Source organism: Notamacropus eugenii, chromosome X (assembly GCF_028372415.1).
Source record: "Notamacropus eugenii isolate mMacEug1 chromosome X, mMacEug1.pri_v2, whole genome shotgun sequence".
Classification (NCBI taxonomy): Eukaryota; Metazoa; Chordata; class Mammalia; order Diprotodontia; family Macropodidae; genus Notamacropus; species Notamacropus eugenii.
In genome coordinates, this window is record NC_092879.1 from 33676629 (window position 1) to 33703413 (window position 26785).

Consider the following 26785-nt stretch of genomic DNA (forward strand, 5'->3'; position numbering starts at 1 on the left):
AAGGATGGACAACATTAACTCTCTTTAGGTGTGACCACATGAGACATTTCTTCCCAAAAGAAGAAAAAAGTGCCCTGGCATATTGATGCTGCTTTGCAAATTGGGCGAATTTTTTCTGTATTGTAAGTAGTCCTAAGATAGTTTCCATATTGAAACTGATCTGATACAGAGTTGCATGGCTTGCTTGTATTTGCAAGAAGTCCAATATTCTTTACAAATTTCTGAAAGTATAAGAAAATCTTCAAGCTTAAATATTCAAATGAGTTATTGAGTACAGGTTGTAGGTCAAAGTACCTCACCTCCATAAAAACAAAGCTTTTCTCTAATCATTATAAAAAAGATATAAACATTTTTCAGAGAGAAAAAATGTGTTCAACTTTGAAAGATCTTGAGTTTTAGTTAGAGCCCATAAGTAATTTATCTGCTAAGGTCTGTATTTGAGAAAATACTAATTGCCAGGAAAAAAACCACCAAGGTATATTCAAAGTTAAAGCAGAAGATAATACCAAAAAGAAAATAGCTCTACTAGTGAAAAAATGTTTTTTATCATTTCATATGGATGCAAATAATGCCAGTATGATGATATGCAAGAAGGAAATTATCCAGATCTTACCCAAATAAATATCTGAAGATGTAAGAGAAACAAAAGACTAATTTAGTTGCTCACTGAATTCAGAGAACGAGAAGCTACACTTCAAACTTCATTATCTCTTCTCGGTTTGATTCTTTAGTAATTTGAACTAGAAATCCAAAACAAAACAATGAAATGTCTATGAGAACCCTTAAAGTGATTGGAAACAGGGATAAAGAGTGGTGTTGGCATATTTCATGAAAAATTAAAAAAAAAAGAATGAATGGCTTAAGATATAAAATAAGACACATAGAAAAGAAGTGCACACCCTGGATAAAAGACTAGAAGATAGATAGGTCAAGAATGAAATGATGAAGCAAAAATTGTGAGAAGTAACTCAAAAGGCAGGGAAAATGGTCTAAAATATGAATTGTGTGTAATTAAAAACAATTGATTTAGACAGTAGAGTTCAAATAGATAAAATAAAATCATTAGCCTCTCAGGAAAGAAATTGAGAAAAGAAAAACCCAGCATATTTCAGGAAATTATAAAAATAAAGTGCCCAATATTGCTGAAACAAGAGGAAACGTTTGAAAGAGATCACTCCATAACATGCAATCCAGGAGGAACTTCAGATTTTAATTATCTGAGAATGTGATTTATAAGCTGCAGAGTTTCCAGATAAAAGAACACACATTGCAAAGTCTAGGAAGAGAAATCAAGAAAATACGCATCAATAAAAAATTAAAGGAAAGACTGGAAATGATATACTTAATACAAAGGAAAATAACTTGCCTTAAAAACAATCCGTTCTGAAATATTTGATATCATCCTACAGGTAGGACATATCTTCTTTGTACCAGCACCTTATCTAACTTTCTCTTTAGAACAAATACCAAGAACTGAGATTTACATATTATTTTGGAGTATGCAATGTGCTGTACAAATATTATACAATTTCTTATTTACAAAACCCCAGTGAGGTTGGTACTACAGAAAGAATTGTTCTCTTTTCACAAATAAAGAATACGAGACTTAGAGGCATTAAATTAATTTTTCATGGTCACATAGTTTGTGTCAGAACTAAGATTCAAACTTATTCGTCTCTTTTATCTAAGTACATCATAACTCCATGAGGTAGGAATGACAAATCTCCATTTGAGATTAAAAATAGAGCTATAATGACATTAAATGAATTGCATAAGGTAGTTCAGTTAATAGAATTCAAATCTCTAGAATGGAACCTTACTCTCTTCCCATCAGATCTAGTTCTATCTCAGCTATGGAGGACCACTGCCAATATGTGATGATGATGATGATGATGATACAGTAACAATAAATAACATTTACAAAGTTCTTCAAAACTAAGAAAGCACGACACAAATATGATCTCATTTAATCCTTACAACAACCCTGGGAAATATATGTTGTGGTTAACCCCATTTTACAGATGAGGAGAGTGAAGCACCAAAGGATTAACCTACTTCTCATAAGTTTTTAGGTTATATTTGAACTCATGACTCCTTAACTCTTATTCCAACCCTCTATGCATTGCATTACCAACTACCTTCTTATCATGTGAATGAGCGGAAACATATTGATGTTTTTACCCATACACTTAGAAAACAGCCATTACGTTTCTATAGCATGTGGAGGGAGGGATATATGAGGAAATGTTTGATGCAAAGGAAAGAGACCTCAGAGACTATTGAGTTCAAGCCCTTTATTTCACAAATTAAAAGCAAAAAAATGAGGCCAGAGGGGAAAGGACTTACTCAAGGTCCCAAATCTAGTAATAGTCAGAGGCAAGACTTGAAGGAAGATCTCGTAACTCCAGTGCTCATTCCAGCACACTATGCTATTTCCCAGGAGGCTTTGAGGAGAAATACAAGATTTTCTACAGAAGCAAGAAATTCCTTTCCACCATTGGTGTGCTAAGGATATGCTGTAATTTTCTCATAGGCTACACATTTCTTGAACAATGCTTAATGTGGAGTTTTACACATAGCTAATTATTAATAAATTTTTACTGAAGGTGTAGATATCAGAGCCATATTGTATCAGTCTAGATTATAGCTGCATTTATGAAGCAGATAATCATTTTGATATTTATTTACCTCACATGTTACAAAGTATGAGATCAAAGGAAAATGAAAATGAATTGCTTTTGAATAGTTGTTGCTCATAATTGAGAATTGTGACTGATGGATGATGAATACTGTGCAAAATGGTTGAATGTTGTATTAGGCTTTCTCATAGGATCATATATCTTAAACTAAAAGGACCTGAGAAAATATCCACTACAATTCCTTCACTTACCAAGTGAGGAGACTGACACCAAGACAGTTAATAAGGTATATAAAACAGGGGCAGCTAGATAGCTCAGCGGATAGAGTGGTGAGCCTGGCATCAGGAAGACTCATCTTGCTGAGTTCAAATTTACCCTCAGACGCGTACCAGCTCTGTGATCCTGGGCAAGTCATTTAGCCCTGTATATCTCAGTTTCTTCATCTGTAAAATGAGTTGGAGAAGGAAATGGAGGGGGTGGAGCCAAGGTGGTGGAGTGAGAGCACAGATGCATCTTAGTTCCCCCCAAAATTCCTTCAGATCCTTCTAAAAAGAAGGAAATGGCAAACTACTCTAGCATCTTTGCCCCCTCCTCCCCTGCAAAAAACCACCAAATGGAGTCATGAAGAATCAGACACAACCAAACAACAACAAATAAGTATACAGATATTATGTATCACAGGTATGATTTGAACCCATAGCCTTTGATTTTCCACCATACCCATGTTGCTTCTACTTTCATGCCCTTGCTCAGTCTAGACTCATTTAAATAACAGCTAACATTTATATGACACTATGTGCCAGGCAATGTGCTAAGTACTTTACAATTCTCATCCCATTTTTCCTTAAACAGTCCTGGAATAAAGGTGCTATTGTTACCCCCATTTTATGGATTAGGAAACTAAGGTTAACAGAGGTTAAGTGACTTGCCCAGGGTCATACAGCTATTAAAGTACCTGGGGATATATTTGAACTTGGACTGTACTCACTCCAGGCCCAGCAGTCTATATGCTATTCCACCAAGCTGCCCCAACACATTTACTTTTGGATAAAGTTTAAAATTCTCAGACTGGAATTTAAGTTTTCTGCAATACCACCTGACCTCAATTATCTGATTTTACTTAACAGCTATCACCAATGCAAGCTCACAACTCAATCCAGGTTTTCTTACATTGTCCACACTGCTGATTTTTATTATAGAATCTCCTCATGTTGTCCAGTCAGTTGGAATTCACTTCATCTTTACCAATTTAAACTCTTCTTGACCCAGTTTCTCTATCCCACGCAGATCTCCCCATCCTTTGCAAATGCAACAATTTAACTGAGAGGTTGTTCTCTTTTTGCAGTAGATTTGGGGTGCCTCAGAACAACATTTTAAGACTAGAGACTAATTAGCCCGTCTTATGGCCCTTTTCCTAAACTCCTATCCACGCACAGATTGAAATAGATGTGCTCCTCTTTCTTGCTCACACAAAGATTCCCAATATCCTGGAAGTACTTCTCATTTGTGCCATTGTCTAAGGCTCTGATCCATAAGCAGACACACAAAATCACACTTAATGTCAGTTAACAAAGATATGCCAGACTGTTGTTGTTGCCGTCTTTCATTCAATTGCATCACAGAATGAAGTCTTGACTCTTGGGTGAATTGGATTGAAGTGAGGCAGAGCTGCACAAAGGTATTAGTGTTCCTCTCCTCCAGTCTTTAAAGTCCAGAGGCAAAAGAGATATCACAGGGGGAAAGTAAAAACTTTTATGAAAGCTTCCTACCAGGGAATCATACAATGTACCTAGAGAAAAACACAAAAATCATAGAATCTTAACATTGGAAGGAACCTCAAAATCCAACCAACAATCCACAGGGATCTTCATTATAAATTGTTCCATAATTGGATTTTCAGCCTCTGCCTGAAGATATCCATTGATTGGGAGGCAACGATCACCTCTTGGACAGTTCTAATGTTTTAGAATGCTTATATTAACACCAAACGTAAAATTTCTTTCCTTATAACTTCTACCAGTAACTATTAGTTCTCCCTTATAGGGCCAAATAGCACGTCTGGTCTTTTCTCTTCTTAACAAGCCCTTCAAATATGTGAAGACAAGTGCCATGTGCCCACCATCTCCTTTTCAGACTGACCATCCCCACCCTATCAGGCTATCTTCATATATCTTGGCCTCAAGGTCCTGTCCCATTCACTTGTCCTCCCCTTGATGCTCTCTAATTTATCCTTACATTTAGCGGTATCTTACCCTGGCTAGTTGGCAAATGAAAATAGTCTCATTGTGAGTATTGCGTAAGTCTTCAATTCTGGACAAAATGGACCTAGTCTAACAATATCTTCCATTGTCACTGGCTGAAATCGATGACTCTGGGCCTTCTGTGACACTTTAGTCTCATTGCCCAAATTCCATATACTTGATTCACCAGGAAATACAGAGTATACCTATTAGACTCTTGATTAGAGCCAACTGGTAGATTTGGCCCTAGGCAACAGCTTGCAGCGCCAATTAGCTACTCCCTTTGGTATTTCCTTCATGGCACATCAGGGTATCTTCCTCTTGGTAGAAGCAAGAAGTCATGCAACTGACAACAGCATTTGATTATATACTATCCTGTTTGTGAATTGTTTCATTTATGTTAGTTTTGTCTCCCTGACAAGATTGTAAGGCTCTTGACTACACAAGGATAGTGTTCCTGAGACCTTTTTTTGTTCTTCCTCAAGCCTCTAATGCAGTGTCAGGGATGTGGTGCTTAATAAGCCCCTCTGACACTTTATCCTCGTCAAGAATGAAGCCTTTCCTGCTAGTGTTTGAGTCTTTATGGGTCTGAGGAATTGAATGAGACAGCAAAGTATAGCCAATTATCCTGAGCATGTAGGGCTGTTCTTATGTGAATTGAAATGTTCACCAGTCTCTTCAAAATTGACAATTGACCTTGTACTTTGAGTTTTGAGCACTTATTGATTCAATTCCACAGTTGTTGCCATAGGATTCCTTTCCATGACCCCTTCCACTCCATTCCCTAGCTTGTTCTAAAGCCTAAAGGGCCCAAGGTCTCCCAGTGCATCCTGGGTCCTCTCCAATCATCCTAAGGAATATCACGTCACTGGATTCAGATGACTCTAGAGGAGAAGTGAGGCTAGTGACCTGCACAGCCCTCACTCACTCAAAACAAAGTCAAGTGCAACTCATGTCATCATTTCTCGAATGGCATGGTCTTCTTCAGCAACGAACGATGAACACAATCTTAAGCCAATTCCAGCACAAAATAGTGGAAATGGAGCTGGGCTCAGAGTCAATTCACCTCTCAGTTCAAATCTCAGCTCTGCCATGACTTTGGGTTAGTCACTTAACCTACATGTGTTAGAGTCAGAAACTGATTTTTTTATCTATGAAATAAAAAGCTTAGATTTGATAATCTCTTAGGACATTTCTATCTCCAAATCTATGACCCTAAATAAGCTATTTTAAAATCATCTTGAGGATAATAGATTTAGGACTACATCCCATCCTACTCTCCGCATTTTACAGATGAGGAAACATTCATCCAGCCAAAGGAAGTAATTTACCCAAGGAACCAGTTAGTGAATCACAAAGCCAGAATTTGACCCTGTTTTCTCCTCCAAATACAGTGTACTTTCCACTATAATATGCTGATGAAACACAATATCTCCGAAGACCTGGTAGAGAAACTTTAAATAAAAGCCATTTTAATTCATTTATATTTCAAAGTGAACTCCAGAGTCACTCCTTTTGTTCCTGGTACCTTATTCTGGAGGAGAAACCAGTGTATCGTTTGTTCTCCTATGCTGGAGTAAAGCTTAATAAGCCAACATGAATGAGTGAAATCTATGTGATTTCTTTGATTATGGTTTCCACCCTTTAGGAGCAGGTATCATCAATGACAGAACAGCTAGGGGTTTCCATAATGCACAGAGAGCTGGGCCTGGAATCAGGAAGAATCAGCTTCCAGAGTTCAAACCTGGCCTCTGACACTTATTATCTGTGTGACCATGGGCAAGTCACTTAACCCTGCCCCCAGTGAAATCATAGATCAACCAAAAACTCTTTATAAAGTGTTTGCTATATGCTAGGCACTATGGATGGAAAGACAAACAATTTCTAGTTTCACATAGCTTATAGTCTAACTGGGAGTGATATACACACATATCCAAACTCAGTACAAAATAGATGAGATTCTTAAAGTATTAAAAATTCATTACCCATATTTAAATGTGATGCTCATTCTCTCTGTCCTTCTCTCTGCTCCTGTGTGTCTCTTTGTATGTGTGTTTGTGTCTCTATCTCTGTGTGTGTCACACACACACACACACACATACACACACACACATACTCCCCTACAAGTATCTTCTGATAAACCTAGCCTCATGAGGATCAATTGGCTAAGAAATAGTAATATCCTGTATAATTCTGTAGAGTTTAAACAGTTCTTTCACATCTGTGACACTGTTTGTTCTTCACAACTGCTGTTGAGGGCCAGTGTGATTTATATTTCACATATGAGGAAGCCAAGGCTCAAAAAACTTCAGCTTTCTCCAAATCACCAAACTTGTTACTATGGGCACTGAGACTTGAACCCAACTCCAACTGCTCTCTCTCTCTCTTTTGGTCTGTTGCTTTCTCCAATGTCTTTAAAGAATATTGTTTATATTAATAATATATTAATACTAATTATATCATTATATCATTAATAATATATTAATATTAATTATACCATTATATCATTAATAATATCATTATGTTCTTAATATTAATCGACAAGTAATTAAACTAATCTCAATATTTAATTAATAAATTAATAATTGTTAATATTAACATTATCTGAGCATAAGAGTCAAATTTCTGTTTTATGACTTTATTCTTATGGAAATATTCTTACCATTTTAGTTTCACTCACACACATTTACTAATTTGCAAATTTAGGTAATTTGGGTAGGGTTTCCTACTCCTCAGAACAAATTAGCACCCACCTATAGTATCTAAAAGTCTCCGAGTAGCGGCTATCTAAATGGTATTAGCATAAATAACTCTTATTCACTACTTTTAATTACTGTTGACAAAATGAGGCTGTGCCCCTATTAGAGCCAAGCAATTACAGACAAGTATGTCTTGGGAGAAATTAATAGGTGTTAACAAACTTAATCTGATTCTTCTTGCTTAATGATATGATTTTGATCTGTAAATGCCACTAGTCCTCTTAGAAAACTAAGGGTGAACAATTGCAACAATATTGATGTCTAGAGCTTTTATGTGGAGAACAAAAGAAGTTTTATTAAGAGACCACAATGTTAATTTATTAAGAGACCACAATGAAGGCCTCCAGTTATTTGGGTGGACCCTATGGTGGCAGATTTAAGACCATGGACAAGGCATTTAACTCTGTTAGCCTCAGTTTCCTAATCTGTAAAATGGACTGGAGAAGGAAATGGCAAACCACTCCAGTAGGTTTGTGAAGAAAATCGCTAAATGGTGTCATGAAGAGTTGGACAGGACTGAAATTAGTTCAATAAAAAGTAGGCAAGATGCTTTCTTTATGGTTAGGGGTTACTGGGTTGTAATTTGTATCGAAACAGAGAGAGAGAGAGAGAGAGAGAGAGAGAGAGAGAGAGAGAGAGAGAGAGAGACAGAGAGAGACAGAGAGAGAGAGAGAGAGAGAACCCACACTTATGAAATCATGGAACATTTGAAGGAGTGGAGGAGTAGTGGATAGTTAAGTGTGACAGAAGAAATTACTGCTTTTGTTACCAAAAGAGGTCAAGGGCAGCTTTAAAATCCAGCACCTTCCCACAGTGAGCACACTCTGATCATAGGTTCTTCTACTTTGAGCTCAAAGAAACCTTAGATATCATCTAGTTCATTGGTATCAAACTTAAATAGAAACAGATCCCTGCTAAGCCTCATCTTAGCTAAGAAAATTAAAAAAAATTAACATGATATGTCATATTTCATTTTTATTTATTGTGTTAAACATTTCCCAGTTGCATGGAATTTTGTCTGTTAACAGGCCCTGAGTTTGACACCTTTGATCTAGTGTACGTACATACACACACACACACACACACACACACACACACACACACACACACACACGCTTTATTTTACAGATAAGGAAAATGAGGGCCAGAAATCACTTTGGCAACAATATGTGTGTGTGTGTGTGTGTGTGTGAGTGTGTGTGTGCACTCCCGTGCGTGTGTATACTTACATACATACATACACACATATACATATGTGTATATATGTATATAAAGTGGCAGTACTGAGATTCAGATCCATGTCCTCTGATGCCAAATTGAATGCTCTTTCCACTGTACCAGACTGTGTCCCCCATATATCAACCTTTGCTGCTCATTAAACTTTATCCACTCTTTCAATGCCTGAGAAGAGGTGAGAGTTGTGAACTGATGGTACCATTATTACCACCCTACTGCCAGTTTTAATTGGGAAAGAAAGGAATCACTAGAGGAGATAATGAAACCATTTAATCAAATATCATAGTCTACTTCTCTGAATAGACAGATGCATCTCCAAAGGGGCATTGGTTTTTTATAATGAGGCTTTTTCCTTCAACTTTAGTCTACTCTTTCAATGGTGATCTGAAAGACCAAACTTTCTCTTGTACTTTGCTGATTGCACTCCATTTTCCAGGAATAACCAATTTTCTCTCCCTTGTTGTTGGCACAGCAGGCTCCATCTTACTACGTTTCAAAAATCTGTTCTGAAGAAAGACTAGAAAGGTTCCTATGAGGACATCAGGCTCCATGTTCAATACCAACCTCTCCCCATAAGCAAAGGCAACATGTGCTTGCTGGTGATGTGTCTCCATGAAAAATTAAAGATATTGTTTTATTCTACTCTTAGTTCCTATAACTGAAAGTACCTAGCCTCTAACAGTATAAATCTGACATGATCCACTGGACTGAAGAGGTCCCCTTTGTGAAATTTCTCGTTTGGTTTTTATTGCGTTTGTTTTTCCCTTGTTTGTATACATGCTGACATCTGCTCCTGTTGTTGCACATGTAGTTAATATCTTTGCTATGACACGAGAAAATGCCATTTCAAAGGGTCTTGAAGTCCAGCTTCAGCTGGGCTTCAGAGTCAAATTATTTCCATGCACTGGTTAGACAGAGCAGAGTTTTTATTCCCTCACTCCAGGAGCAAATAAAGGCAATTGAGTGGGTGTAGAAGAAATGAATTCAAACCAGATGTTTGATGGTGTATAGACAAAGCATTATCAATACTGACCAAATTCTTGGGGAACTCAGTTCAAAGAGTTCTTAGAAGCATGTATTTAAAACTAGCATGAGTGTCAGAAATTGTCTACCCCAGGAATTCTTTCCCTTTTTGTATTAAGGACCCCCTTTCTAGTCTGCTGAAGTCTGTGGCCCAAATCTTCAAATGTTTTAAATTCGTGAAATGAAATTCATAGGATTAAAAGGTAGGTTAATTATATTGAAATACTTATCCAGTCAGAATACACTTAACTGAAAGAGAGAATGTAAGTTTTGAGAGTCAGATAGGGACCAAAATGTTCTCTTTGCTCAAGAATGAGACAATTACCACTATCTTGTTTCTTTTCCCACTTTCTTAGGTTCCCCATTTCTCCATATCAACAGATGGATGGTAGTTTACAGTTTGGAAATTAGAAGCAGCTAACTGACAGATATCTGGTCTGTAGAATTCCTGCCAAGGAACCAAAGTGATCTGGAGAGCATCCAGAATAAGCAGCAAGGATGACAAAAGGCCTTGAGAATATACCATTTAGGAATAGGTGACATGAGGAATGTTTGACGTGGAAAGAGAAGACTTGTATTGAGGAGGAGAGGGAGACATAAGGGAAGTGGCAGAAAGCATCTCTAGTATTTGAAGACTAATATCACAAAACTCTATACACTCCATCCCCCTCCATAGGCACGTGTGCATATGTGTGAATGTCTGTGTCCGTGCATGAAATGATGGGCTTATAAGCCCATTCTTTATGAAACAATCTCCCATGGAATTTGGAACATGGTCATACATTTTTGACTGGTTCCAGTCATGGTTGTTGTCCTTAGTTCTCAAAGAGGACCAAAATGACATCACTATAATAAAGTGAAATTTCAATGTGTCCAACTGTGGCTGGTCAGACCAATACGAGTTCAGAATGCTCTACCACAGGTTGGGCAGAGATAGTCTGTGTGATTATCTGGGGTATATATCCCAAATTTGCACATCCTACGTTTACTTTGTGCTGTCTCAATTCTGCTTTGTTCACAGAGCACAGAACTCTTTCTGATATGGGCACACCATACTGAGTCCTGTGACAGTGTCTCCCATGTTGTACAGTCAAATCCCAAGCTCTTGAGAGAGACCTTGAGAGTGTCCTTGTATCACTTCTTCTGACCAACTTCTTCTGCCCCATGAGAGTTCTCCATAAAATAGTCATTTTGGCAAGAGTACATTTTGCCCAGGACTCTAGCAAGAATTTTGCCAGCAAGACTAAGAGAGACCCCACCCTGTGATTGTCACAGGACAATCTATTTCCTTTACCTTTATAGAGATGGACAGTGGAGGCATCCTTGAACTCCTGGGGGATAACCTCCTCTTGACATATAACCTGGAAAATTTCAGTCAGCTTTTGTATGAGCAATGGTTCCCCTACCTTGTAAATCTGAACCGGAATAGAATCAGCACCAGGTGCTTTGCCACATGAAAGGAGTCTAATGGGCCTCAAAACCTCTTCTTCAGTTGGAAGTTCAGCTAAGAAGGGATTGACTTCAACTTGAGGGAAACGGTCAATGGCCTCAGCATTGATTGAGAACACCATGGAAGTGTTCAGCCCATCTCTCTAGGATCATGTCCTTATCCCTAATCAATGTGGCTCCATCAGCACTGAGTAGTTGGGATGCACCATAGGTTTTTGGTCCATAAATAGCTTTCAGGAAAATATAAAAGCACTTTAGATTGTTACTTTCAGGATAAAACTGGATTTCATCTACCTTCTTACTGACCCAGGAATCCTGCATCCCTATAAGTTTTACTTGTGCTTTGCTTTGCTTTGCTTTTGATATAATTAAATGCTGCCTTCTTAGAGGTGGATGAACATTTCCCCATAATTTTCATCAAACCAGTCTTGGTATTTGTGAGTGTTCTGACCCAGATGAACAAATGCAGTGCCGTACACCAAATCTCTGACAGCTGCCCACTCCTTTTTCTGTTCCACTGTTGCCAACTATGTGTTGGCTCAACTTTCACTCCAAGTTAGCAACAAACTGTTCATGCTCAGATAAGAGTTCTAATTTGTTGACAAATTTGGGGTGTAGGGTATGTTCAGGGAGGACCAGTACCTGTGGTGTGATGGCTGCTGAGCTCTTTTCAGGGCTGTTTCCACCTTTGGTGTCTACTGGTTCCACTCAACTCTCACTAGTGGTTCCAGTCAACAAATGTATGGAAGAAAGGTCTTTATCATTGGTTATGCAACCTAAACTGCCCAAAGTAAACTTCTTGCCTTAACTCCTTCATGCCAGGCAATTTTTCAGTGAGAGAGACAGTAATGGAAAGGAAAATGTTTCAGGACTTCCCAATCAGAGACCAACATGTGGGCCATGATTATTGATCTCTGTTCTTTGCTTCTCTACATTCATTTTTTTCATGTTTTTCATTCTTTTATTTCATGAAGAAATATTGGAAAGAACTATGAACTTTGAACTTCAAAAGTCAGTAGACTGAGTCATTAAAACTCATGAAGCTGGAGTCTATACAAAGATTTTCCAGAAGCCAGACAGTGAAGGTTAAATCCCCAGAGATCTGCCTGGTTTAGTCCATCAATAGAAGAGGTGCAGACTTTCCCATATTGGTTGTGCTGCATTTGGAAGCAACTTGGTGGAGAGAAAATGTAGAAACTCTTTCCTTCCAGCTGTAAAATTCTGTAATTCCATGGTTTTGTTACCTATGATTTGAACAATCAACTAATTTTTTTATTTATTTTCATTGCAAACCACTTCTTTCCCTAAGTTCTTCCTCAAGGACCTGAAGGGGTTATTAGAAATTAAGCTTATTTACTGAAAAATCTTATTTAATAATCAGGAAACAGAGAAAAAAATCAATTTTACCATCATCTGTCCCTTCTTACTGAACTATAAAATATGTGATCTGAATTATTTGAGAAGTGGTCTCTTCATTCATTCATTGAACCAACCAACAGATGTTGATCTTCTACTAGGTGAAAGGCTCTGTGCTTGGTGTTTATAGGTGTGAATCCTTTCCTTTTGCCTATTTTTTTCATTGGCAATGATGCATCTTGAGTAGGTATGAAGTTATAATGTGCCCTGGGAAAGAAAGTTCCTGTTTTTATTTAAATAGATCACTACTATCCTAAAGTAATAATACTCTTGAAAAAATTTAGAAAGCAGAAAAAAATTAGGAAAAAATGGAAAGTGACCAACACCAGAACAATAATGAAGAGGGACATTACTGTTTTTTGTTGTTTTCCCAAGGATATATTAGTAATGTGTCAGGGACAAAGATGTTTAAACTTCCATTTGCCCATTTTCAGCAAAATCATGTCTGTATGATGCTTATCCAAGGTTGGTCAGGTTTCAAGGTCCAGCAGGGCTGAAATAGATGATAATATTGTTTTGGTTTTTTTTTTCAAATCAAGATTGCCTATGGGCCTTGAGCAAAAAAAATTACCCAAATCACCCAGCTTCATCTCTTTAGTGAGGGAATCAGCAATCAGATACTGATTGCATGTCAATGACAACAAAAGTTATACTTTTCTGCTTTTCTCTAGATAGAGAAGACTGCAAGAAAATCATGATCATGACTAAGGAAATGTGAATAGTAAAACTTGATGAGAAGATTCAGTCCCTTCCTCGAACAATCAGGAATAAATGGACAAGCTGAAACTGAAGTATTTGGGCAATCCTTCATCATAAGAAGCTAGTGTACTGGGTTTCTTGAGGTCACATAAAATACAAGATCCTTAAGATGAGGCGCTGATATTTTCTCTTTCTTTGTCTTTGCTTCCCCAGATTTCACCACAGAACTGTGCAAGTAGCAGACACTTGACAAATTGGATGGGTCCTTACTACGTGAATTGGGTCCTTACTAAGTGTACGACCTTGTGCAAGTCATTGTTCCTCAACCTCCCAACCCCTCCACAAAAAAAAAAAAATTGTTCTTATCTGTAAGATGGGGACAATATGACAATTTCAATGCCAAGTGCTGCACAGGGTTGTGAGGACCAAAGTATGATAAAAAGCTCCAATACCTTGTTCTTATTGAAATTTTTTTCCATAACATAAGTCACAATTTCTTACTTCAGCTATTTTTGACCTTCTGAAATCCTCACCTGTTGGAGAATGGGGAGAGGAGAGACAGAGAAAGAAAGAGAGAAGACAGAGCAGAGCAAAGAGAGACACCCCTAGAGACTTGTACTCAAATTCTTTGCAGTTTGGAAGGATCTGGCAGATCTAGGTTTATACAAGACTAGCCTTTAAGGACCTCATCACTCCAGGCCAAGATGAAGCACAGAAGTAGGCTTTTAATCAAGCAATGATTATTAAGGTAGACAATTATTAGTATTATTCCATGTTACTTCCCTTCCCTTCCTGTCCCTTCCCTTCCCTGAACCTTGAGCCTACTGCACACTGAAGCTCAGGCACCATTGGGTCCCTGTCCCCTGCCTAAAGGTTCTCTTCTGGACCTTCCTGGCTTCAGAGTGATTATTAATAGCAGGTCTTGCTGTTTCTCTCCCAGCCTGAGGTCTTTCTTTTCTTTACCTCATTAAAGGGGCCATGCCATGGCTACTTCTTAAACAAGCCTATTCAATGAATGGTCATTACCTCACCCTAACTGAGTACCTGTATAGACCTGGGCCTAAAGGGCCCAAGGTCTCCCAGCACATCCTTGTCCATCTCCAGTCATCATGATGAATATCTGGTCACTGGATTCAGATGTCCCTGGAGGAGAAGTGAGGCTGGCACAGCCCTCACTCACTCAAAACAAAGTCAAATGCAAGTCATGTCATCATTTCTCTTATGGAATGGTCTTCTTTGGCAAAGAAGGGCGAACACAACTAGAGCGGTTTGCCATTTCTTTCTTTAGTTCATTCAACAATGGAGAAACAGGCAAACAGGGTTAAGTGACTTGCCCAGGGTCACACAGTTAGTAAACATCTGTCTTCTTTTCCAACTATCCCATTTTACAAATTAGGAAATAAGGACCATGAGTAGTTAACCAGACCTGTGGGAGGTGAGAGAACAAATGACAGGTGGAAACTCTTAGGGAGTTGAATAAGCACTAGCTGAATTCAGACTGGTATCTCAGTCCAGAGAACTGGGATGGTTTTCTATCATCAGAGAGATCCTCTGTGATGTCAGAGTACCTGAACATTCTCCACTCCACCTCCATCCCTCAAGTACCAACTCAGTCTGTAATTAGTAGTCTTATTGATTTCTTCTTTTTTGCTTAAGGCACTGAGTGTTTAATTCCCTATCATATTTTAAAAGCCCTGGTTATTATATTAAATCAGCTTTGTTGTTGTTCATTGACCATGTGGAGCATAGCATTCTTCTTGGTCAAGATACTGGAATGGTTTTCCATTTCCTTCTCCTGAAGATTAAGGCAAACAGAGGTTAAGTGATTTGCCCAGGGTCACATAGCTAGTAAATTCTGAGGCCAGGTTTGATCTTATACCTTCCTGACTCAAGACCCATTGCCCTATCCACTAAGTCACCAAGCTGCCTCATCCAGAGCTACAAAATGTCATAGCTGCAAGGGACCTCAGTGGTCATTTCTTTACCCTGATTCTGACCTAGAAGTTCATTTACTGTATCTCCAGGAAATTTTTATTTAGTATGCTTTAAAAACTCTACGGAAAAGGAAGGCTCACTTTTCTGAAAAGAACTCTTCTACTTTGGTATAGCCCTTACTGCTAAGAAATTCTTCTTGCTCCATGTTTCCTCCTTCTCTAATTTCTTCTCCAACAGTTGCCAAAGGGATTTTTCTAAAGGGCAGAGATAAGTCACTCACTTACATTCCAAAGGCTATTACATGAAACCTAAATAGATACCCTTTCATTTGACATTTAAAACCATTTACCATGTAGCTTCATCCTACCTTTCCAACCCTCTTCTATATTACTCCTCTTCTCACATTCTGTAGTTTGGTTAACCTGATCTTTGTCTGTTCCTCACCTGTGAAGAAAAAGTCAGTTATGGGAACAGAATCAATCTGAATATGCATCTCAACAACCACTGAGAATGAGTCCACATCAACAGAAAAGAAACCACAATGCCTCTTTGCATTGTAGCCAGATGCAGCCTATGTGAGAATCTGCTTTTTAGGGCCCTTGAATGCAGGAGGCCAGGAAAACAGACCTCATTTAGATTTAGTCTTCTCCATCCTGAGGCAAGGCAGGAAATTAGACTATTTGATCATGGCTTTATAAAGGACTAATGTAGATCCAGAGACACCCAAAAATCCCACCTATAAGAAAAGAATAACATCGCAATAAATGCAAACAGAGATTCAAAGAGGAAAAAAGATGTATTTTCTACCAGGGCTACATGAATACCTAGAAGAAATGAAGCAAGAAATGATGGAAACAAAAGGTACCAAGGAAAGAATTGGAAAGAGAATAAATAGCTTAGAATAGGAAGTTTGACAAATATTATTCAAGCAATGGACTCTCTGAAAAGTGGAGGAGACCAAATAATAATCAATAATTATATGAGAAGATAAGAAATATTTTGATAAAATCAAAAGTTTGAAGAAATACGGAAGAAACTTAAGATACCACCATTAAAAACAATTGACCTATAAAACAGGTCAAAGAGAGAAATATTAGAAATCATCAGACTCCCTGAAATATAATGAATAAAAAGAAATTCAGACACTATATTTCAAGAATTTACAAATGGTAACTGCCCAAGATTTATTAGAAGCAGAGGGAATAATGATGATTAACAGAATAAATAAATAAATAGGTATATGTATTTATTATCCATTTAACATTTATCACATGGTTACAACGACCAAGGGATTTGCCACCTTTTAGCCAACCTACTGTTAAACATATTTTAAAAAATTCATCTGGGTTTGTCTTTGTCCAGAAGACATAACCTGTCACTCAAAGCCTCCTGAACTGAGAGAGCATATATTCCACAAACATAGCCTTTTAGAATCTAGGACACCTCCAGTCTGATGAAACACTAAAGAAGGATTTCAGTGGGCTCAGAAGAGAGCAGCCTCCCAATCCAGCAACCAACAAAAGAATATAAAACAAAACAAAACAAAGATAAATGATCCATATTGCTCCAAATATAACATGCCTTTGAGTGGGTAGCCAACTGAATTAAGCCACTGGTAACAATAAATAGAGTAACAATAAATAGAGGGAGAAACAGAAGCAATTTGATCATTGTAATATGATCCAGGCCAAATAGAAAGAAAAAAAAGAAATTGATGAGAAGTCCAAAAAATGAAATGAAACCTGATAAAGAAGCATTATATTGTAGGTATGGGGAGTTCCACTTATCCAGATTCATCAGTCAGAGTCCTTTCTCTATGGAAAACAAAATAACCAGCAACTTGTTGACTTCTCTTGATAATAATTCTATCCTTCAAAAGTTAGATGAAACAAAATGGAGAAATTCTGTTTTGTTTCTATTTCTCATGAAGAGGAAGGAATTTTTTTTCTGGGGTGGAGATGATGGGAATCTTGGGGTAAAATGATCATTATCTCCTAGACTTTGTGATAAAAATCAAGAAGAGATAAATAGATAGAAAGATATAGATAGATAGATAGATAGATAGATAGGTAGGTAGATAGATCTACATATAGATGAAGATATAGATAGATATGACTTCTGACTAAGACGGCTGCTCAAATGGGAAGAGACATCCTAGCTCCCACATATGTATTTTACCAATATACTACCAATCAATCAATGAGCATTTATTAAACACGTATTATGTGCCAAGCATTGTGCTAAGCATTGAGGAGAGAAAAAGAGAGAAAAGACAGTCCCTGCCCTCAAGGAACTTAAAATTTAATGAGGAGGGGCAACATGCAAATACATACATACATACATACAGACATATATATATATATATATATATATATATACACATACATATATACACACACACACAAATTAGGCTGTATACAGTACAAATAAGAAATAGTTAACAGAGGAAAGGCACTAGAATTAAGAGGGGCTGGGGAAGGTATCTCACAGAAGGGATGACCAGGAAGTCAGATTTTAGTTGGTACATAAAGGTGGCCAGAGATGTTAAAAGTCAGAGCAGAGGAAGTAGAGTTTTCCAGCATAGGGGACAGACAAAATGAAGTTTAGACCTAAGGATGGAGTGTCATTCATGGAACAGTCAGAGGTCAGTGTCACTGGAATGATGACTGTGTCAGGGAGTAAGGTATAAGAAGGCTGCAAATGCAGGAGAAAACTAGATTATGAAGGGCTTTGAATGCCAAATAGGGTAGTATATTGAATACAATCAAGCAATGCAATGAAAAACAGATGTCAGTGACTTCATGTACCCCATAACTGCACAAAACTGCCTATACCCCATAACTGTGGGCAGAAGCAAAGAGGCAATAGGAAAAGGAGCACAGCAGAAAAGATAATGCCAACACAGGCAAACGAAATGAAGTATGAATACAGACACATCAATGATCCTGACGGAAGTTTGGCAAATGCTTTATTTCATTATGAAATGCCATATGTGAAAATGAGCTTCATTGCAAAAAAATGAATGTGGTGGACGCTTTATAGAAAGGGGAATTTCAGAAGACCAAATGTGGCTTTTCTGGGCGTCTCTTGCTATCTTCCCAAAACAAGAAATATCTCCCAGGGATTACTGTGCTTAGAGTCAGGGTTCTACAAAGAAAAGCACAGAGAAATAAAGAAGAGGGCTTTGGTTTAACTGCTGAAACTGTCACATATGGGGGTAAGAGAAAAAGGGAGACTGAGTCTTTGTGCGTCTCTCAGTATAGAAGTACAGCAGCCACTTACAAATCTGATCCCACTGCCAATTAGCAGTTAAGTTTTGACCTGCTCTGTTTATGATCTCCTTTGATTTGCTCCTCTTTAGGAAGCCTGGTGAACCCCCTGCCTCTCATCCCCATTCCTGGGGGCTCATCACAGTGTTGTCAGACTCAGGGAAGATACCTGATTAGCTTTAGCCCAATTAGAGTTCAGAACTTCTGAGTTCAATCGATACACCAGCCTCAATTTCCTCTAGTAGCAGGGATTCCTAGCTTGTACCACCATCCTTGGCACTCTGCTACTTCCTATCTGGGCCTGGACTCAGGATGACCTGAATTTAAATCTGGCTTCAGACACTCATTAGCTGTGTAACTTTAGAAAAGTCACTGAACCCCTGTATGCCTTAGTTTCCTCAAGTATAAAATGGGGATATTAATAGCACCTATCTCACAAGGTCGTTGTGAGCATCAAGTAAAATCATGTTTGTAAAGCACATAGCACAGTGCCTGGAAATTAGTAGGAGCTATATAAATGTCACTTATTATGATCATTATTATTATGACTGTGACCATGGGTGAGTCAAGATGATCTTTTAGATCTCTTCTAACTCTAAATCTGGGATTCCGTGCCTTGCTCATTCTTGCTTTTCTGCCTGACTCGAGCTATCGTTCACATTAGGAATGGCTTCTTCTCTCTTTTCCACCGTAGATGTATCCCGCTTTTCAGAGTCCTAGAGCAAATGTGATCCTAAGTTCTGCAAGACTAGACCAGTGGAGGTGAGTCCAGGCTTTGTGGTACAATGAAGAGTAATGAGTCAGAAGAACCGTGTCCAATCTTGGCTCTTCCATCAGTATCACCTTCAGGACATCCCTTCACTTCTCTCTGGTGCCCTCATTTGTAAATGAGGGTGTTGGACTAAACTAATGGTGTCAATATCAAATAGAAACAGAGCTACTAAACCACACATTTGAGCAGCAAATGGGGTTAGAAAAACACAAATTAATAGTAAATATGTTTTGTTGTATTGTTGTTTATCTGGCTAAATTTATCCAAATTACATTTTAATCTTGTTTGGGTGGTACTTGGTAAAGTTAGACCATGTCTTTGACACCTTTGGACTAGAGAGTATCACTAATGTGACTTCAGTCCAAAGTCTGTGACTTCTCTTTGCTCTGGTGAACCCTAAACTTGGTTTCTCCTTCTGTCCTCTGACACTGCCCCCTCTCTAGTGCAGGCTCTCATCATCCCACACCTTGATTACTCCCACAGCTGCTGCTGAGTCTATCTGCCTCAACCCCCTGCCACTTCAATTCATCCTCCATTCAGCCACTAAATGATTTTCCTAAAATGGAGATTTGACCATATTACCCCACAACTCAGCAAACTGCAGTGGCTTCCTATTGCCTCCAGGAACAATACAAAATATTCTGTGTGGCATTCAAAACCCGGTCCCCTCCTACCTTTCCAATATTCTTGTACAGGTATTCTTCCATGCATTGACACTGGCCTCCTGGATAGTCCGCAAACAAGATATTTCATCTGTCGGCTCCGAGCATTTTCTCTGACTGTCCCTCATGCCTGAAACACTCTCCATCTTCTGTTCCAACTACTGACCTTCTAGCTTCCTTTAAGTCCCAACTCACATCCTACCTACTATAGAAAGCCTTCTCCTACCCCTCTTAATTTCTGTGCCTTCCCTTTGTTAATTATTTCCTATTTGTCCTGTATATAGTTTGCTTTGTATATAATTATTTTCATGTTAGATTATAGATTATATGCTATTATATTATTAGATTATATTATTATTATTAGATTATATGCTTCTTAAGGGCAGAGACTGTCTTTTGCTTCTTTTTTGTATTTATGATTTAGCATAGTGCCTGGCACATAGTAGATATTTAATAAATGTTTATCAATTAATTGAATATTGTCCTCTACAATAGTTTGTGTAAGAGATGGGATTTCAACCCAGGTCTTCCCGACTTCAAGGCCAACTCTCTAGCTATTTCATCACACTGCTTTTCTTGATTTAGTTAGGAAGAGGGATATCTTTTTCTGGGACCAGATAAAGCAAAGAGTAACTAAAGTTACAGGAGCATTTTAAATAGAAGAAGAGGAAAGCCAAAGAAAATCATGGTAAGTAGTCACAATATATTCTTTGATATAGGAGACTTACACATCTGCTGTAATTGTTGAAGCTAGGAGTCACAGTTGGGGGCTTGAGGAAAGAGAAAAAGAATTGGAATAATTGATATAGGCAATCCAGATAGGGAGTCAAGTAGGATACAGTAAAAGGATTGTTGATCAGCCACAACTACCTAGCTGAGGTTATATACTATAAATTTCTAGTAAGGAAAATCAACTACCTTGGTGCATTCTTCAGTTGTAACCTCAAATCAAGAGGGAAGAAATTGGATCTTGTCATTTGCCCCAAAATGAGGATTCAGAGCCTGAGAATGATGGAGAACCAATCCAGGGATTGTAGGTTAGTGGCTTCTAAAACATTCAAGAGGTAATAGATGGGGTAATGAGGATTTCCCTACCAAAATCCTCAAAACAGGGCAAGTGATCTCGGAAGCAGGAAAAAGAAGCTGTTGCAAATAACCCCAATAAGGACATAAACCTCTCTCTCCCTGTTGAGAGACAGTTTCTAACTGCGGAATGAGACCAGATGTTTGTGTTTGTGATCCTGAAGTGATCAATGCACTGAACTGCAGGTTCTGTTGATAAGGAGAACAAGAGAGCCTGATGAAACCTCGATAGCAGAGAATAATATAGCTCTGTGGAGTCAAGTAACCAGAGTGATTTCCCAGTATTTTTGTTTCCATTCCTCTGTATTATGTTGAATTCCTGGCACAGTCTGGTGCCATGGACTGTAGTGTATGTTGCTATATGTCTTAAGCAGTAACAATTAGGTATATGATTATAATGGAATATTATTGTGCTCTGAGAAATGATGAGCAGAATGATTTTTAAAAAAACCCTAGAAAGACTTACACAAACTGATGCAAAATGAAGTGAGTAGAACCAGGAGAACATTGTACACATTAACAGCAACGTTGTATGATGAACAACTGTGAATGACTTAGCTCTTCTCAGCAATATAGTGATCTAAACACTCCCAAAGGAAGCATGATGAAAAATACTATACACTTCTCAGGAAAGAACTGATGGCATCTTAATAAACACCAAAGCATGCTATTTTTCACTTGCCTTTTCTTTAGTTCAAATTTTCTTTGACACAATGATTAACATGGAAATATGTTTTACATGATTGCACATGTATAACCTATATCAAATTACTTATGTCTCAGGGGACCAGGAAGAGGGGAGGGAAGAAGAGATAGAATCTGCAACTAAGTTTAAAAAAAAAAAACAAACAGAAATGAATGGTAAAAATGTTTTTGTGTGTAATTGGGCAAAAAATAAAATAATATTTTTAAAGTTAGAAGAAAAAGAAATAGTAATCAAAAGTTTGTGCTGTGCCAATATTATGTTCAAAAGTTAACGATTTTATATATATATATATATATATGTGTGTGTGTGTGTATGTATGTATGTATGTATACACACATATATAGTGTATATATGTATACATATACCCATACATATGTCATATACACATATAATATGTATGACTTCTGAGTTCTCCCAGTATCTCATGTATTTATGTGTGAGAGGTAATGGAAAAATCTCTGGGATTCTATACATGTCAGTTATAAGTGTGTCAGAGATAAGAGGATCGTGATAGGAGGAAGGAGACAAAGGAAAGTGAAAAAAGGGTACCAGTGATGTACTGGGAAAATAAGCATGAGATGAAAAATCACAATAAGACTGAAGAGTAGATTTATCATTCTCACTATGAATGATGATAGAAGGGATGCAAGGAAAGAAAGACATGACCAAAGGGAAGAATTTTTAGCATGAGCCAATTCCATGAGTTTAAAATTTATATAAAGATGTTGTAAGCTGAATTCTTGTTTGAATATCAGTTGGACAAGATAGCCAGTGAGGGCCCTGAGATTCTTTCAAACCTTGGAAGTGGTGCAATTCTAAGAGAAACTAAAGACTAAAGCTCAGCCAAGTCAGTGTGTGGTTTGTGAGATTATGAGAATTGACAAGCCTAAATAATTATGCAGTCATGTCATCAGAGGGATCATCAGTATGAAGATCACGGTCCCCTGAGGAGACAATGAGTCAGATGCTGAAGTCAGTGAGGAAGACAAGAAGGTGACAATAGATAGAAGCAAAAGGGACTGAGAAATCATACTATAAAGGGATTATGTGGTCTTCAAATATTTCACATTCATATGTCAATCAAAAAGCATTTATTAGGTGGTTCAGTGGACAGAGTGCTGGGCCTGGAGTCAGTAAGACTCATCTTCTGGAGTTTAAATCTGGCCTCAGATACTTACTAACTGTGTGACCCTGTGCAACTTACATAATCTTGTTTGCCTCAGTTGCTTCATCTGTAAAATGAACTGGAGAAGGATATAGCAAACCACTCCAGTATCTCTGCCAAGAAAACCTCAAATGGGGTCATGGAGAATGAATCAGGACTGAAAAGTGACTTAAATAACGTGTTAAGCACTTTTCTAGACTCTGAGAATACAAAGATAGAAACAAAAAAAGTCCATTTCTTTCATTAAAAAATATGTAATATATAGTATGAGTAATACATACCCCTACAATAGTTAGATTTAACTGTAATGTTAATGTAAGATTAATGGTAGAAGGGAGGAAGAGTTAAAGATCTTCCCCTCCCATTAAGAGGCCTCAGCTACCTTTTGTTAATTTGTAATGGGGCACTGGTCACCAGAATCATGCTCACCAGCTCTGAAAAGTAGGTATATACTCTGAGGTGAGGTTATGCTTTGGGGCTTATTTATTGGAAGAAGGTTTGTGTGCCAGATGAGACTCTGGGCAGCCTCTAAGGAGCCCCCTGCCTTTGAAAACCCACATGTTGGTGCTTCTCTCTCTGGTAACGATTCGTGTATCATCTATGGTTAAATAGTTAGAAGCCCTCCCTGTCTGTTGGTCTTTCTGTTTGTATTTTCTCTGAAGTTCAGGGTGCCGACTTTTTCCCCTGAAGTAAGAGAATGATATATGTGCTTAATTAAAGTGATTGTTGAGCCCTCAAAAGTTGCTTTTTTTTTTAGAAAATCATATCTAAGAATCTGTACAGCAGGCCCTCTTGTGTATGCTGGACTCCTTACTGATAGAATAATATAAAAACATATTTAAAGACAGCAAAGCACATTAGAAAGAAGGTAGACTTTGAGGACTGAAAGACCAGGTTTCAAAGTTCTGCTGCATCCTGGTTGCATGGTCACTAGCAAATAAATCACTTCCCCTCTCAAAGTTTGAGGGAATGTTCCGACCCATCTTTATAGAGGGAATTTCCCAAGCAGCGAGTTCCCTGTACTAGTGAAACTGTACATCAGTCCTTGCTACCCAATAACTTATTTATAGAGAAACATTAATGCATGGTGAATGGACAAGCAGCCTTGGACTCAGAAAGACTTGGTTTCAAGTTTCATCTCTGATCCCTTCCAGCTCTGCAACCCCAAACAAGTCACTAAATCTCTCAGTGCTCAAGGAAATTTGCTAAGATTATAAGTTGTACAATATCTGAAAAGAGAGAGATTCCTCATTAGGAATCCTGATACCAAGGAACCACAGGTCTGATATGAAAACAAAAACAACCATATCTACACCCACACCCACACCCTCCCACACACACACAGAATTTGTGGACCTCAAAAATTCTTCTCTTTGACCCCAACTGCTTCCCCTAACATGCCTTCTATTGACTTAATGCCTTAATGTTTTGAAAAGTAATAAGTTATCTCACGACAATCCCATGAAAGAGATGCCATAATTCTCACTGTACAAAAAGGTGATGTGACCACAGTTAGTAAGCATGAGAGGGATGATTTGGATATACGTCTCTGACTCCACATCCAGGTCTCTCTCCATTATGTTAACACTGACTTCTTCGGAGTATAGTTAAGTGTTATATTAGTTTATAGATCAGGAAATTGAGCATCCAAACGTTATTTTTGACCTCAATCCACACAAGTAATAAGTCTCCCATCAAGACTTAAACCAGGATCTTCACAATCAGTGACTTTTATACTATCATTTACTATCAACCAATAGTAAAGACTTCCCCCCTTGCCATGGCATTTTGTGCTTTTCAATGCATATCCATAGCAATTCCCCCATCTGTGGTTCTATGTCACCTGATTTCTTTTGTTTCATCTATAAACAAAGTCCAGGAGGGATCCCTTAACCAGACAGGGACTCTTGTATGTCATAAGATGGGTTTAATCCAAAGAAAAGTGAAGCTGTCCTCGGGTCTTCAAATGAGGCTGATGCATATGAAGGCCTGCCATCTGCGATCAAACCAGAGAGAGTAAAGCCAATGTTCTTCTCAGTTACTTGTCAAGGAATCAAAAAGCTTTAACACAAGTCATATCATAATTTGGTGTTTGGCTAATGGGTGGAAGGTGGGGGATGAGAGAAAAGGGTGATAGACTATGACTGTTACTAGCCAGGCACAATGTCAACCCTGGGCTTTTGATTACTGCCCAATTCACTTCAGGGCTCTGTCACTTGAGAGAGTTATAAAGAAAATAGATCTGTAAGGGGAAAAATGATTGGCATTTTGTTAGGAAAGCCTAAAGACATTAAGCCACTGGGGCTAGTTTTCCAACCTACCCCAATTCCTCATTTATAAAATACTGGAAATTCCTAAATTTAATTTATAGTGTGTTTGACCTCTGTGTACCATTTCCCTATGACCTGAATGGGTCTAATCTTCTGTCAGGATTGGACCTTCCATCCTGGACTCAGAAATGCTGTTAAACTGAATCAGCCTTACTATAATTAACAAAGTAGCAGTGTGGATTGAATAGAATACTGACTTCTTATTTATTAGATTAGCATTTCAAGTCTGTGTGGAATAAACTGACTCAAGGATACCTGAAGGAAAGTAGATTTAAACCAGTTTCTCTGGTCTCACATCTCCAAACCTGGATTCTCTATGGTATCTTGGAGTTTACTGGACCCTGGGGGGATCCTGATGAAAATCCATTTTTGCAAAAATTTAACTCTCATCAGGTTCAAAACCAGGTACAGGACAGCTGTTTGCATCTTGGATGATGGATGGCAATTAAGTACAGTCTCCATGTCCTTCTCCATCCAGCAGTTCACAGTAATTATAGCTGATATTTATATAGTCCTTCTAAGATTTGTGGAGTGACTGACAAATGCTATTTAATTTGATCCTCACAACAACTAAATGAGGCAAGTGCTGCCAGCATTATTATTTCCATCCCCCGACTCCCAGATGGAGAAAATATATGCTTCAAGAGATTAAGGGACTTAGAATCCCACACTTAGTGTGCGTCTTCCTAACTCCAGGCCCAATGTACTATCCACTATACCACAAACAGATAGTATTTGATGGGAACAAATAAATAAGAAACATATTGTATCCTCCAGGAGCCCCCTTAAATTTGTGCTTATTGGCTACACCCAGCTCCCTGGCAACCAAGGAATGATTCTCTTAATGAACAGTTCATTATCCAAATGACTTTCCCTAACCAATCCATAATAAAATATGTGATATCTTATAAAAGCAAAATGAATTTACTTAAACCAAAATGCAAAACAAATATATCAAGGAGACAACACTTTCCCCAGCCATTAGCCAACACTCTCACTTTCTCCTACACCTAAGAAAGGAAGGCTCTAAATCATCTCCTCAATTCATCTTCTTTTCAACCCAATGAAAGAGGGTATACACAGTGGCACTCATACATATGTCTAGTATCCCTAAATGACACCATCAGAACGCTTCCTCCCTCAAGTTTTTACTCTCTGTCATGGACTTTCAGTACAGTTTTGAAAGGTAAAGTATAGAGGGAGTATTAAAAACTTTCCTGATGAGCAAATGCTGAAACTTCAGTAACTGGAGTTACTTCTTAGCATGAAAATGCAGAAACCTCAGCGTCTTGAAAGTGTTGAAAGACCAGGGGTATTAAATATGCAATCTGAAGCCCAAGCCTCTCCTCCTCCCACTCTTTAGCGTTTGAACCAGATTAAAATGTAACTGATAAATATTTAA

The 26785-nt window shown here is 38.1% G+C and overlaps 1 protein-coding gene across 2 annotated transcripts in view; it reads right to left on the reverse strand.

The window, feature by feature from the left end:
* The window catches only part of LOC140516445 (uncharacterized), a 269830-nt gene that overhangs the window by 58292 nt on the left and 184753 nt on the right, over nt 1-26785 (reverse strand). Inside the window, exon 13 of one of the 2 annotated variants that reach the window (XR_011971367.1) lies at nt 7490-15840. The exons of the other annotated variant lie outside the window; for it this stretch is intronic. The gene's annotated coding sequence lies outside the window, so the exon portion shown is untranslated. Of the gene's footprint in view, nt 1-7489; nt 15841-26785 lie in introns of those variants that run through there. 2 annotated transcript variants of the gene reach the window in all.